Source organism: Chiloscyllium plagiosum, unplaced genomic scaffold (assembly GCF_037043375.1).
Source record: "Chiloscyllium plagiosum isolate Xiang-an unplaced genomic scaffold, Cpla_swu_hap1 HiC_scaffold_21, whole genome shotgun sequence".
Lineage (NCBI taxonomy): Eukaryota > Metazoa > Chordata > Chondrichthyes > Orectolobiformes > Hemiscylliidae > Chiloscyllium > Chiloscyllium plagiosum.
In genome coordinates this window covers 58384094-58399351 of record NW_028270159.1, presented here as the reverse complement: position 1 = coordinate 58399351, position 15258 = coordinate 58384094, and the positions used below count along the sequence as shown (strand labels likewise).

General features: G+C 42.0%; 1 pseudogene; it reads right to left on the bottom strand.

Annotated features, from left to right (window-relative positions):
- Positions 1-6892: 6892 nt before the first annotated feature.
- Positions 6893-13686, bottom strand: LOC148146233 (uncharacterized; annotated as a pseudogene).
- Between the last annotated feature and the right edge of the window lie 1572 nt (positions 13687-15258).

Sequence of the window (15258 nt, the reverse complement as noted above, 5' to 3'; positions counted from 1 at the left end):
TGCCACTCTTCCATTGGTCACAACAATTTTTCATTGTAACCACCTTGGTGATATGGTGAGAGTGGGTCAGGTTCAGTGTTAGAAACAATTCAGGTAGGTTTCTTTAATCTGCTAAAATAGCCAGTTTATGACCAAAGCAAAGTTACTCAAAATATGATGGAAAGATGAATGACAAACAGATTAGATATTGCAAATGTAACGCCACAAATATGTCCACTGATATTTCTCTTTCTAAAAATGCTGTAGAAAATACACACACACCACACGCACAGACAGACACACACATTCACACACTCAAGCACACATACACAAAGTCACCTAGACACACATGCAAACTCACACACAGACACACCCAGACATAATCACAATCATACACACACAGAGACACACAGACACAGTCACACACAGGCATACACAGACACACAGTTACACACACACCCACACAATCACACTCACACGAACACACACACACACTGACACTCAGACACCCACCCACATGCACACACAGAGTTATGGACCAGGCCAGACACCCCTTAAATTATTTCAAAAGGTGGCCTAAATTTTAACTATTTTGTTATTGTAAAGGTCGATGTGAAGTGGGTATTCCAGGGGTGATGTAACTGATCAAACCACTCAGCTTTCAGAAAACAAAAGTTATTTAAATACTACAGCTAAAACACTGAAGAAAGGAAAACAGAATTTAGAATTACAACTATTTGAGAACTCAATTGACTCGATTCAGAAAATTACCTAAGCAACTGTTCCAATTCACATAATATCCTGTAAACACACCCCTTGGAAAAAGGTAAATGCCAAAACAGGTTCTTACAGGCAGGAGAGATTGCAAAGTGAAATGACAGGCAAAAGTCTTCTGCTGAAGCATGGAATCTTTTCTTTCTGCAATGGCTTCTCTGCTACAATTGAACCAAACTATAAAAAAACCTGAACTGGCCTCTCCCCTGCCATTGTTAAAGTAGACATTTCTTCTCCTCTGTTTTTATGACCACTCTGAATAAATAAAAAGGGACAAATTGGCCTTGTTAAAGGGAAAATAGTGAGACCATAAAAATCCTTGTATTCTCGGTGAGCTGAGCTGTCAGTTGGTATTTCATTTCAGTAATTTTCTATGCAAGAATTCTGTTCTGCAAATGCACATAACTTCAAAAATGCATAGGGGCTGATAGAATTAAGAACAACAATCTGTATTGTTCATGAATTGTTGGAAATTTGTATTTTATTTCAATGTTTTATTGAAATTGTGATGTGTCTGGCCAGGCAATACCTACCCTCCATGAGTCACCATTGAGAAGCTGCAAACCAGTTGGAGCTGATGCACCCACAGTGTTATTAGAGAGGGAGTTCCAGTGGTTCACCTTGGAAGTTGCTGTTTCAGGGAGTGAGTGCTGCTGGTGGTGAATATTACGCAGTGAACTTGGGGAATTCCGTACCCGAGAGATTGTGAAGCTGGTTGGAAGTTGACCGATCAGAGAGTTGAAGGATACAAGGAGTTAGCATGAATGTGGCGTTGTGCCCTGGTGTAGAACACCCAAAACCTCACTGATTGTCGGAGAAGTCTTGAGCAGCTGAATGGACACTGCTGATCCTTTTCCTTACCTTCTTTTCTTCAGTTATTGGAAAGTAACTTTATTCTCTTTATTGTTTTGCTGTGAAAGGTTGCATTCAGGGAGACGAGTAGATTTGGTTGAGTTACCCGAGATGACATATGGAGACTGTATTCACAGTGAATTTGGATCGGCATAATGACCAACATCTGGAACAAAAGTTACAGAGGCTGGAAGGCCATAAAGAGGAATGAGTGGGCTTTGTCTGATCCAGCCTGGGTTTGTCAAGTACATTTTCCCAAACAAGATCAAACCATCAAACCGTAACTGACAAAGAGACAGGCAAAGCTGGCGCCCATATGGGTGCTCATGGCTACCACTTTCTTCGGGAGGAATGGGAGGATTCAAAGGAGAAATTGTTGAGGGAGAGGACAAGTTCTGCAAAATGAATGAGAGTGTCAGTGGAGAGTTACTGGTGGGATCAGGAGAGGATGAAATTTTGTGATAAGGGTACTAGCAGGGATGGTAGTGCAGGGAGACAATGTTCCTCCTGCATGCTATCTGAGGTGAGGGATGACATTAGTGTCCCATTCAAATACATCTGCAGGAAATGCACCAACTCTCATTCCTCCAAGACCGCTTTAGGTAACTGGAACGGGAGCTGGATGAACTTCGGATCATTCGGGGGGCAGAGGCTGTGATAGTTAAGATTTACAGGGAAGTAGTTACTCCTCAGTACGAAGAAAGCTGGGTGACTGTTCAAAGGGGGAAGAAACAGTCAGTGGAGGGATCCCCAATGGTCGTGCCCCTGAAAAACATGTGTACTGTTTTGGATACTGTTGAGGGGGACGACTTACCAGGGGTATGCAGTGGGGCCCAGGTCACTGGCACAGGCCTAGCCCTGTTGCACAGAAGGGACGGAGGGAAAGGAGGAGAATGTTAGTCATTGGGGACTCAATAGTTAGAGGCTCAGATTGAAGGTTTGTTGGGAATGAACAAGACTCGTGGTTGGTGTGTTGCCTCCCAGGAGCCAGGGTCCGTGATGTCTCGGATCGTATCTTTGGGGTCCTGAAGGGAGACGGTGACCAGTCTCAAGTTGTTGTCCATGTAGGTACCAACGACATGGGGAGAAAGAGGGCTAGGTATGTAAGGCAGGATTTCAGGGAGCTAGGGTGGAAGCTGAGAGCTAGAACAAACAGAGTTGTTATCTCTGGTTTGTTACCGTGCCACGTGATAATGAGGCAAGAAATAGGGAGAGATACCAGCTGAACACGTGGCTGCAAGGATGGTGCAGGAGGCAGGGTTTCAGGCTTTTGGATAATTGGGGCTCATTCTGGGGAAGGTGGGACTTGTACAAACAGGACGGTCTTCACTTGAACCAGAGGGGTACTAATATCCTGGGTGTGAAATTTGCTGGTGCTATTTGGGTGGTTTAAATTAGCTCAGCAGGAGGGTGGGAACCGGAGGTGTAGTTGCAGTGCACAGGAGGATGAGAGTAGGAAGGACAGGGACAGGATTTCAGGGTCACAGGAATGTGCAGGCAGACAGCAAACTGGTTTGAAGTGTGTCTTTTTCAATGCCAGAAGTATCCAAAATACGTTTGGTGAGCTTGCAGCATGGATGGGACTTCGATGTTGAGGCCATTTCAGAGACATGGATAGAGCAGGGTGAGGAATGTTGCAGGTCCAGGGTTTAGATCTTTCATTAAGAACAAGCAAGGCAGTAAAAGAAGGGGAGGCGTGGCCTTGTTAGTTAAGGATAGTATAATGGTGGCTTAAAGAATGTTTGATGAGGACTCGTCTACTGAGGTAGCTTGGGCTGAGGTTAGAAACAGGAGAGGAGAAGTCATACTTCTTGGAGTTTTTTATAGGCCTCCAGAGAGTTACAGGGAGGTGGAAGAGAGATTAGATTACTTTACTTTACAGTGTGGAAACAGGCCCTTCGGCCCAACAAGTCCACACCGACCCGCCGAAGCGCAAACCACCCGTACCCCTACATTTACCCCTTACCTAACACTACGGACAATTTAGCATGGCCGATTCACCTAACCTGCACAACTTTGGACTGTTGGAGGAAACCGGAGCACCCGGAGGAAACCCACGCAGACACAGGGAGAATGTGCAAACTCCACACAGTCAGTCGCCCGAGGCTGGAATTCAACCTGGGTCTCTCGCGCTGTGAGGCAGCAGTGCTAACCACTGTCCACTGTGGATTAGCAACATTATTCTGGGTAGCAGTGAAAGGAACAGGGTGGTCATTATGGGGGTCTTTAACTTCCCCAACATTGACTGCAAATGCTATAACTCTAGTACATCGGATCGATCAGTTTTGTCCAATGTGTACAAGAGGATTTCCTGTCACAGTATGTCGAAGGGCCGACAAGAGGGAAGGGCACACTAGATCTGGTGCTTGGTAATGAACCAGGCCAGGTGTTTGATTGAGTTGTGTGTGAGCACTTTGGAAAGAGTGACCACAATTCAGTTATGTTTAGTTTAGCGATGGAAAGGGATAGGTACATGCCACAGGTCAAGAGTTATCGATGGGGCAAAGGAAATTATAATGCGAATATGCAAGAATTAGCATGCATAGAATGGGGTACCAAAATGCAGGAGATGTAGACAATGGAAATGTGGAGCTGGTTTAAGGAGCAGATATTGCGTGTCCTTCATAGGTATGTCACTGTCAGGCAGGGAGGAAGTGATAAGGTAAGGAAACCGTGGTTTACTACAAAAATTGCATCTCTTGTTAAGAAGAAGGAGATGGCTTATGTGTTGATGAGGCAAGATGGTTCAGATAAGACAATGGAGTGTTACAGATCAGCTAGGAAGGACTTAAAGAGAGAGTTATGAAGAGCAAAGAGAGGACAATTTAGGAGAACCCCAAAACTTTCTATAGGTAAGTGAGGAATAAAGGGATGATTAGGGTAGGAATAGGGCCAGTCAAAGACAGAAGTGGGAAGTTGACTGTGGACCCTGTGGAGATTGGAGAGGTGTAAAAGGAGCATTTCTCATCGGTTTTCACTCAGAAAAAGGAGAGTATTGTAGAGGAGAAGAATGAAGTACGAGATATTAGACTAGAAAGGATCGAGGTTAGTTATGAACAGGTGTTAACAATTCTGGAAGGAGTAAAAGTAGACAAGTCCCCTGGGCTGGATGGGATTTATCTGAGGATTCTCTGGGAAGCTAGGGAGGAGATAGCAGAGCCTTTGGCTTTGATATTTGTGTCATCATTGTCTATAGGTTTGGTACCAACGACTGGAAGATTGCAAATGTTGTGCCCTGGTTCAAGAAGGGCAGTAGAGATGACCCAGGTAATTATAGACCAGTGAGCCTTGCTTCTGTTGTAGGAAAGGGTTTGGAAAGGATTATAAGAGATAAGATTTATAATCATCTAGCAAGTAACGATTTGATTTCAGATAGTCAACATGGTTTCATCAAGGGCAGGTTTTGTCTCACAAACCTCATTGAGTTTTTTTGAGAATGTGACCAAGCATGTAAATGAGAGTAGGGCAGTTGACATGGTATACATGGACTTCAGTAAAGCCTTTGATAAGGTTCCACACGGTAGGCTGTTGGAGAAAATTCAAAGGCATGGAATTGAGGGTGATTTAGCAGTTTGGCTTAGAAATTGGCTTTCTGAAAGAAGGCAGCAAGTGATGGTTGATGGAAAATATTCATCCTGGAGTACGGTTACTCGTGGTGTGTCACAAGGATCTGTTTTGGGACCAATGCTATTTGTCATTTTTATAAATGACTTAGACACAGGTATCAATGGATGGATTAGTAAATTTGGAGATGACACTAAAGTCGGTGGAGTAGTGGATAGTTTGGAAGAATGTTACAGGTTGCGGGGGACTTGGATTAACTGCAGAATTGGACTGAGAGGTGGCAAATGGAGTTTAATGCAGCTAAATGAGAGGTGATGCACTTTGGGAAGAATCAGTAAGGCAGAGTACTGGGTCAATGGAAATATTCTTGGTAGTGTGGATGTGCAGAGGAATCTTGGAGATCATGTACACAGATCCCTGAAAGTTGCCACCCAGGTGGATAGTGCTGTTAAGGAAGCATACGGTGTGTTTGGTTTTATTCGCAGTGGGACTGAGTTTCAGAGCCGCAATATCATGCTGCAAACATATTCTGGTCCCCATATTTCGGGAAGGATGTGGAAGCATTGGAAAAGATGCAGATAAATTTTGCCTGGTCTGGAGGAAAGGTCTTATGAGGAAGGGCTGAGAGACGTGAGCCTGTTCTCATTGGAAAGAAGGCTAAGAGGGGTTTGATGGAAACATACAAGATGATCAGAGGATTAAACCATGTCCTTGGTTTGCAGAGAACTTCCAGACGTCCTATGACATTGGGATCTATTGTTTGTAGACTTGTGTTAAATGATTGAGGTAAAGACAAACTTTTGAGTTAATTGCTGATACAAACAGAGACAGCAGAGTAGGAATACAGGAGAATGGTATTCATGGAATCAATTATTATAAAACCATGAGACATAGGAACAGGATTATACCATTCATCAATTGAATTTGCATCTCCATTCACTGAGTTGATCTGATAATCCTCAAATCCACTTTGCTGTCTTTGACCCAGAGCCATTTTTAATTGCAATTTTGTCTGTCTTAGCTTTAATATACTAATTGTTCTAACTTTGACAACCTTCTGTGTTCAAGAGTTGCAGAGATTAACTACCCTCTTAGAGATGAATGCCCTCTTCACCGCCACCTTAAACATATGATTACCAACATTAACATGTTTGCAAAAACAATAGAAATACACTTAAAGAATATGCTGTTCACAAAGTCCAATTGTTTTTATAAATGCACAGTTTTGAGAAAGTAAGAGTGAAACCTGTGACTGATTCTTATTATACCTTCCAACATTCTCCTCAGCACTCCTGTTCACGTCCTCTTTCAAGAGTTACATCCTATGGTTTCCTTATTTGTTCTATTGTTTTCTTTCAACAGCACTTCTCTATTTACTGGTCTTCTTGTGACCCTGTTTGCCACGTGTCCCATCATTGTGTGTTGCTCTGACTCCAACTGTGTCTAACCCCTGTTCTTCCAATGTGAATATTTAACCCTTCACTGCCAGCGCTCTGACATGCGGTTTCACTCTGCTCCCCACCTTTTTGTCCTCTGGTTGAAAATGTTTCTTCTTTCCCCAGATTTCTTCACTGCTGCTGATCCATAGTTCAGCCTTATTAATTATGCACTGCCCCCCTCCCCCCCACATCCCTTTACCTTCCATTGTATAGAGCTATTTGAAGTTTATTTGTAACCTGGGGGTTAATATTTGTCTATTGCTGTCTGGATATTTGTGCTGCTCTCAGTTGTTTTGTCTATTCATGAATTTATGGATAGACATTAGGGGATATTTCAACATGCTCTTCAAGTGCTCTTTGAACTTGGACTGAGTAGCCACATAAATGAATGTGTTTGTGCAGCAGCTTAAATTTCTCAGCATATAGGCAAGCACTTCCAACATCCCACCAGAACTGACTATGGAACCATCAATATCAAAAAAGTATATAATGTAAACAAACCACAGCAGGATGAAGGTGACCGATATGGTAAAGAGTAAAATCATCGACTTCCTTCTGCTCTCTATTTCTTGGTCACTGTGTTTTTCATCCCTTTTGTGCTGCTTCAGTCCCATACGAACTCGACTGGCCATTAAAATGTGTCTGACTGTCATAGCATTGAATAACAGAATTAAACCAAATGGTAATAATGGTGTTAAAACCTTTTCAAACATCCTAAATCCAAACCACCTTGGATCTCTAAAGTAGATTTGCTTATTAGAACAGTGACATTCTACATTGTTAATTACCCGTTTAGGTTTATATCTGAAGTAAATGGAAATGTTTTTTAAACATAGGAGAATGCCAGTTGTTGACAGAACCACAGTCGCAGTTTTCTTGGTGCAATATTTCAATTTCAGTTTCTGGCAAGAAATGGCAACAAATCGATCAAAAGTGAAAGTCACAGTGAGCCAGATGGAACAGTCTATGGTTACACGGATCACAACATAGAGAAGTCAACACACGGAAGTGAGCTTCACGACATTCAATGGGAAAAAATAATTGTTGATTCGACGGAATATGACCTCGGTGATAATTACCAGCAGATCCATCAAGGCCATGGCCACCAGGTAACGAGTCGTGCAAGTAGAAAGTTCACACTTTCCCTGGGACAGGATCACAATTGCTATTAAGTTAACTGCAAAAAAACAAAAGACCTGGTGAGCAGACTTAATCTTTCAAGGACAAATAAAATCAATTCTAAGCTGAGGTACAGATTATATTTATACAGAAAAAGTGCACTGGGACCATGTCACAAATAAAAACAATCTCAAACATTAGTCTCTCCTTCGGAACCAGTTCTCTCACTGCTCTTGGGGCAGATACATAACTATAATGCATGTCATTTTCAGCAGTACATCATCATTAGCATCAAACAAGCAACAAGTGGCTGTTACTGAAATTCAGTACAATTTTAGCCTAAGAAATACTTTGCGTCCTCCTCTGCAATTGCAGCACAAGCAGGGTCAAACCCACATGGCCAAGTGGCCTTCGAGATCACTCCTCTGGAAAGACATGACATACAACTGTTGCCATTTCACTTGTAGGACTATCACCTTCAGGAAATGAAAATAGACCAATCTCAGTCAGGACACAGCAACCCAGCTTTTTGTCTTCAGGTTACATCAGAATTCCCCAAGCTTCACAACAAGGAGCACATTTTTATTTTTCAATGTGAAGGTGCCATCATTATTTGGTCAATGTGTTTAGTGCATGTTAAACAATTCTTTACATGTGAATGCATATGAACTCTAACACCAGGTGACCTCAACATTTTTGGTTAAATTAGCTTTCGCTGAGACAGACGGTAGCAATATATTTACAGCCCAACCGAAGAATAACATTTTACTTTTGTCATTATGTACTTTAAAAATGTTTTTTTCAAATGTTGGAATTCCTTTTTTCTGATCTACTAGTTTCATTTCATCATCTAATATACATCTCTTATATCTTCATGAAGAGTTATGGAATATCTCCGTGCACATTTCCATTTCTTCTCTGCCACATTCGACCTTTGTCAAGACGTCTTCGCACTATTGTAATGTTTTATCTTAGATTTATCTAATTCAAGTCTTTCCAAATTGAGTCTATATGTAATACTACAGCATTTTATGTTCACTTCTGTCTCTAATAGGATTTTATTATTTATCCTGCCACAATATTTTTTCCCAGCTCTAAAATAACTTGCCTTCTGGTACTTTCAGAAAAGGGTTATCGTCAAAACTGTCCTCAATCAAAACTGTCTGAGTGTGGCATCAAGGAACCCTTGCAAAACTGAAATCATCTCAGCTCCAAGACATCTCTATGTGAGTTCCTCAGTGTAGTGTCCTAGGCCTAAACATCTTCAGCTGCTTCATCAATAACCTTCTGTTCATCTAAGTTCAGAAGTGGAGATATTTTCAGATGAGTGCACAATGTTCAGCACCATTCCGGACTTCTCAGATACTGAAACAGTCCATGTTCAAATGCAATAAGTTCTAGACAGTACCTAGACATGGACTGACAACTGGCAAGTAACAATCACATCACATAAATGCCTGGCTGCAACCATGACCAATAAGAGACAATATAACCACTGTCTTGTAATATTCAATGGTGTTACCAGCACTGATTTTCCTGCAATCAACAGCCTGGGCATTACTATCCAACAGAAAGTCAGCTGAACTCACCACATCACCACACTGGCTACAAGAGCAGATCATGGCTTGGAATACTGATGCAAGTAACTCACAATGTGTCTCCCCAAACTCTGTCCATCACCTGCAAGGAACAAGTCAAAGTGTGCTGGAATACTTCCCACTTGCCTGGATGGTGGAGCTCCAACAACACTCAAGTAACCTGACACCATGCAGGACAAAGCAGCCCGCTTGATTAGCTTTACATCAACAAGCATCCATTCCCTCCACCACCAACGCTCAGTGGCAACAAAGTGTAACATCTACAACTTGGGCTGATCCTCAGATAGCACTCACCTAGACTCACAGCCACTTCCATCCAGAAAGACAAGAGCAGCAAATACACAGGAACATCATCACTTTCAATTTCACCCCCACACCGCAAACTCCTAGTGCCAAGCTACTTACCATTCTGTCTTGAAAATATATCACCGTTTTTCCACTGTCACTGGGTCAAAGCACTAGAATTACCTTCCTAATGGCATTTGTCCAAACACAATGCACATTAACTGCAGCGGTTCAAAAAGGCAACTCACCACCATCTTCTCAAGGGCAAGCAGGGATGTGCTACAAATGCGAGCCAGCCAGTGACGTCCATATCCCACAAAATGAATAACAGGAAGAATGATTTTCTAAATCGGTTCTCAATTCTGCCCTTTACATTTCAATTTGCTAAAGCTTTGTGAAATTAAATCATTTACAATTATTCCAGCAACAGCATTTACAGCTCAATTATTCTCTTTATTTTTAGTTTATTTTAATCTTCATCTCACAGGCAACTTATTGTGAAGGTATTTATTTTATCAGAGACTTCAATTAACTCACTTTTTTTTCATCTTCACATGATATCTTGGTTTTGTCTTCACTAAGAAAGACACAAAACAAGACAATACAATTGTTGGAGAACACAGATTCCTTGAAGGGAGATGAATTGAATGATTACGAGGCAAAAGGTGGTGGGGAACTTGATGAGAATAAACACCAATAATCCTCAGGGCCAATAAGCTGCATCACAGAACTCTTAAGGAATTGACCTTGGAAATAGTCAGTGTATTGGTGGCTGTCTTTCAAAATTCTGACACCCTGGATTAGTTGCTATGAATTGCAAGTTGAGAAATGGGACGTTTTTTTAAAAATGCAGTCAAAGGGAATTCTTGACTAGTTAGACTGACACCGTTAGTCGGGAAAATCTTGAAGTCCATTGGAAAACATTTGCTAGCAGTGACAAGATCAGATAAACTCAGCGCGAATTTACAAAATTTATTTCATCCTTGAACATTACTAGACGTTTTCATGGACATAAATAATAAAGTGAGTCGGAGGAACAATTGTAAGGCTTTATTGGACTTTCAGAGGGCTTTTTCGAAGTTCCATATAGAGATTAGCATGTAAAACTAAAGGGCGTGGAATTGAGGGAAGTGTACTGACATGAAGAATGTACCAATTGGAGGATGACAGAAAAGAACAGGAAGAAATGGGAATTTGTCTGAGAGACAGGCAGTGACTGGTCAGGTAGCAGAGGGATCAATACTTGACCTCATCTATTCACAATACATATTAATGATTTACATGAGGGAACTTAATATCTTATCTCTGGCACTGCAGATAACCAAAGTTGGTTGGGATGGTGAGCTTTGAGGAGTAAACTGAGATATTTCAGTGTGTTTTGTACAAGGTGAGTGAATGGACAAATGCAAGAAGATGACATATAATGTGGATAAATGTGAGGTTATCCATTTTAGCAAATCAGAAAGGCAGATTATTATCGATATATTGATAGATTGATAAAGTGGGAGGTGTAATGAGATGTGAGTGCCCTTCTGTTCCAGAAATGAAGATTAACATGCAGGTGAGCGGAAGGAGACAAAGACAAGTGACATGTTGGCTTTCATAGTAGGAGGATTCCAGTACAAAGCCTTCAGAAGGGTGAGATGGGAATCTCATCAAATTTGTAACATTGGAAATAGACCTGGGCAGGTTAACAGACGAAGAATGTTTCTAATGACAAGTGAGTCAGGAATCATCTGTCACGGTCTACGGTTAGGGCATAAGCTATTCAGCACTGAAATAAGTGGAAATTTCTTCACCCAGAGAGTGGTGACCCTGTGGAATTCTTACCTGATCAGGCAAAAATATTCAAGAAGGTTTCAGAAATAGTTTATAGATCGCAAGGGATCAAAGGATCTCAGAAGAAAGCAGGAGCAGTCTACCGAGATAGACGATCAGCCAGAATGATACTCATTGTTCAGGCATGCTCTGAATACCCTACTCCTGCTCACATTTGCTATGTGTTAGGGTTTGCCTCATTGGCTGGGTTTGACAAGAGGTGTTCCGCAACCCTGGGAAATGATTTCCTCACAGTTTCCAACAACAATCTCGTGTGGAATCATGGAAACTAAATTCAGATGTTGTGTGAATCAGCACAGAGGTGACCACAGAGCTCGGTCCCATCCTTCCAGGGTCCCTTTCCACTTTGTTCCTGGGTTTGCTGGAGCTTGGTAAGCTGTTCCTCGCAAACCCGGGATGGATCCGGCAGATCTGTTTCCCCACACCCACTCAGGCTGTGCTCTCAGAGCTTCCACACTCTGCAGCCTCTGCTTCATTTTTTGTGCATGCACAAAACCAAGACACATTGTAACAGCGCTCCCCAAGTTTCATTCTGAATTGTGTGGTCAAACACTCAGGTCTCCCTGAAATATCTCCAGCAGTTCACAGCATAACCTCCAGCAAAAACATTCCAGTCCTTCCACTATCTTTCCAGGAACAGAATTAATTGAAATGCCTATTTCCAGCAAGTTACTTGCTGGGTCCATTGCAATAATAACTGAAGGGCTTCAGCATGTTGCTGTCCACGTGATCAGCTCAGAGTAACTAACACAGGCGCTCAGTGCACAGGCACAGAGCAAGTTTCAAACCCGGGATTCAATGCGAGTTTGAAACCCCTTTCCAATATGGAGCTTCACAGCCAGCTCCCAATGAAATGGGTGATACCCCAACACATTCAAATTCATTGTTTCTGAGCTTCATAACACAGCAATGCATCACAGGAGAAAAATAACGTGGACAGGGAAAGATACAGCAAGGAAAATCATTCACCTTAATGTAGAGTAGGGTCATTACTTACTGGAGTAAAAGTTTCCGAAATATGGGGTACAATCAGGGTATTCGGACTAATTGGAGGACTGTGGCTTTCGTGAGTCCAATACAAAATGGAACTATTAAATAATGAGACTGTCAGATCATATGAAATGATCAGTTATATCGTAATCTGAATCTACCGAGCAGAACACATCGAGACATAACCAAACCAGGCAGAAGACACTTTGTAGACCACACTGATGCATTGATCAGTAAAGTGGAATATTTGCAGCATGGAAGCAGGCACTGATCACTCTCTTGCTCGGTATACCTGCACTAGATAGTGACCGAGCATGGGGAAATTTCCAGGTTCTGCGGTAAATGACTGGAAGTGGTGCTTCCTTGAGTTCATGTCTCTCTATCTGTATCTGTGATGCACGAGAAAAAAGACAAATACTGAGGGAGTGCAGCTGTGAAAATCGCTATTAGAGATAGAGCAGAGAGAAATCAGTTTAAACATAAACAATTAACAGAGATTTGGGAATGAGACATCACGTGTGTGAGAACTTTAAAGTGGAGACACTGCAAGAGTAAACAGCAACATACATTGAAGCTGTCAGGAATAACAAGGGCAACGGAGTTCGGTCTAACTTCTGGAAAAAGCTGTGGAATCTCTGGGTGAGCTTTGGTGATGCAGTTTTGTGAACGGGAACGGGGTCAGCAGGGTGCTGGGAATACCCAAACTGGATTTCACATTTCATGCTTTAAACAGCAGCTGGGTTGATCCGGTGAAAGATGTTCTTGAGGGTTTATTGAATACAATGAATACTGGTCAGGATATGGGGCCCGGAAATCAAGCCAGGGATAAAGGGATCACTATATATGTGGAAAAGCTGTTGCACTTTGTGATATTGGACAGGGATGGAATGGAATCCGAAGAAGGAAAAGTAGTTAATTGCCAGAACTGAAGACAGTGATTTTTTGTTCCTAACCTGTAAAGAATGGTGACAGGATCAAAATGAATTGTAGTTTACAGATGAAGCTGAGCAATGTCCCTCTTGTGTGAGGGACAAAGAGAAGACAGGCAATTAGCAATGCTTTGCAGAGTGATGTCTAAATTCAGAGTCTCATCAACAGCAATAACAGCAGCAAGGGCAGTAGAATAAATGAAAAGAATAACAATACAGTTAAACATGGTTTATAGAAATAACAACTGGACAGTGAGACTTAACAGGGACACCAACAATAGCCAGGATAGGATAATAAAAGAATTCAGTCATGTACATTATGTATGGATTCGCAAGGATAATGGAATCTTATCATAAAAAGCAGAAAGGGCCAACAGATCCCAGTATACAGTCCTGTCCATTGTTGTAACATTCATTTTCAGTATTACTAGATTCTGGTCCATTGATGAAATATTCCAGCCGACTTTGTTCTCAGATTCTAATCTCTCCTTTCCCCGTCTCTGGAGCTGTTGAGTGTCGGAGATGATGCTGCCACTGACCCTATGGAGTGTCACATTGAAATGAGCCTGCTTTTAACAGAAAAGCAAATTACTCCAGTATCACCGGTAGAATCCATGGAGACTAACATTAATTCCAGTCACTAAACAAACAGATTCATTTCAGCTGGGAAACAGAGCAGCAGGTTAGGAAGTGGAGGGATTGAAGTGAAGGTAGATGTTAGAATCAGTAATTCCAAAAGGAAGGACAGAGACAGGTTCATGAACACTGGTGCTAATGGGCTGAAGTGTGTTTATTTCAACCCAAAGAACACTATGGGTAAGGCAGATGACTTCGAGCCTTGCGGAGGACATGAGCCTATGATATTGTGACCATTACAGAGATTTGATTGAGACAGAGACACAACTAGCTGCTCAAATTGTCAGGGTTTTGTGTTTGAGATGAGGAAGACAAGAAGATAAAAGAGGTGGAGGATTTTCATTACGAATTACAGAGAATGCCACTGCTGCAGTCAGACAGGAGATACTGGAGGGCCTATCCACTGAGGTAGTATGGGTAGAGCTCACAAATAAGATGGGTACAATCACTCTAATATGTTGATGCTATAGACCACGCAACAGGCACGTCGCATTGATGAACACCTATGTTGGCAGGTTCTGGAAAGACACAATAATATCAGGGTTGTCAGCGTGGGTGACTTTAACTTCCCCAATATTGACTGGGACTCCCTTAAAGTAAGAGCTTTGGATGGGGCAAAATTTTTGAGCACATCTAAGAGGGCTTCTTGAAATAGTATGTGAATAATCCAATGAGCGGAGGGGCCATTACTGGACTTAGTATTGGCTAATGAGCTCGCCAGTGACTGACCCACCAGGAGGATAGCGTTTCAGAAACAGTGATCAGAACTGGTTAAGTTTTATAATATCTATGAACAAGGATAAGTCAGGACCATATGGGAAAGGACTCAACTGGGGGAGAGCAAATTATATCAGTATTAGGCAGGAGCTAATGGGTGTTAATTGGGAGGAGCTGTTATAGTTCAAGTCCACATTTGACATGTTGGAATTGTTGAAAAATCTACTGATCAGGGTTCAGGATCAGCATGTTCCAGCAGGGAGGAAGAACAGGCATGGCAAGGTAAGGGACCATTGGATAACAAGAGAAGGTGTGAAATTAGTCAGCAGGAAAAGGGAAGCATATGTAAGTTTCAAGAAAGTAAAATCAAACAGATCCCATGAGGAATTTAAAGAAAGCAGGAAAGAAATCGAGCAGAGAATTAGGAAAGCAAGGAGGTACCACGAAATGACCTTAGCAAGTAGGGCTAAAGAGAATCCAAAGGCATTCTGTGCTGACAGTAAAAGCAAGAGGATAACTGTGAGGAAGTAGGTGCAC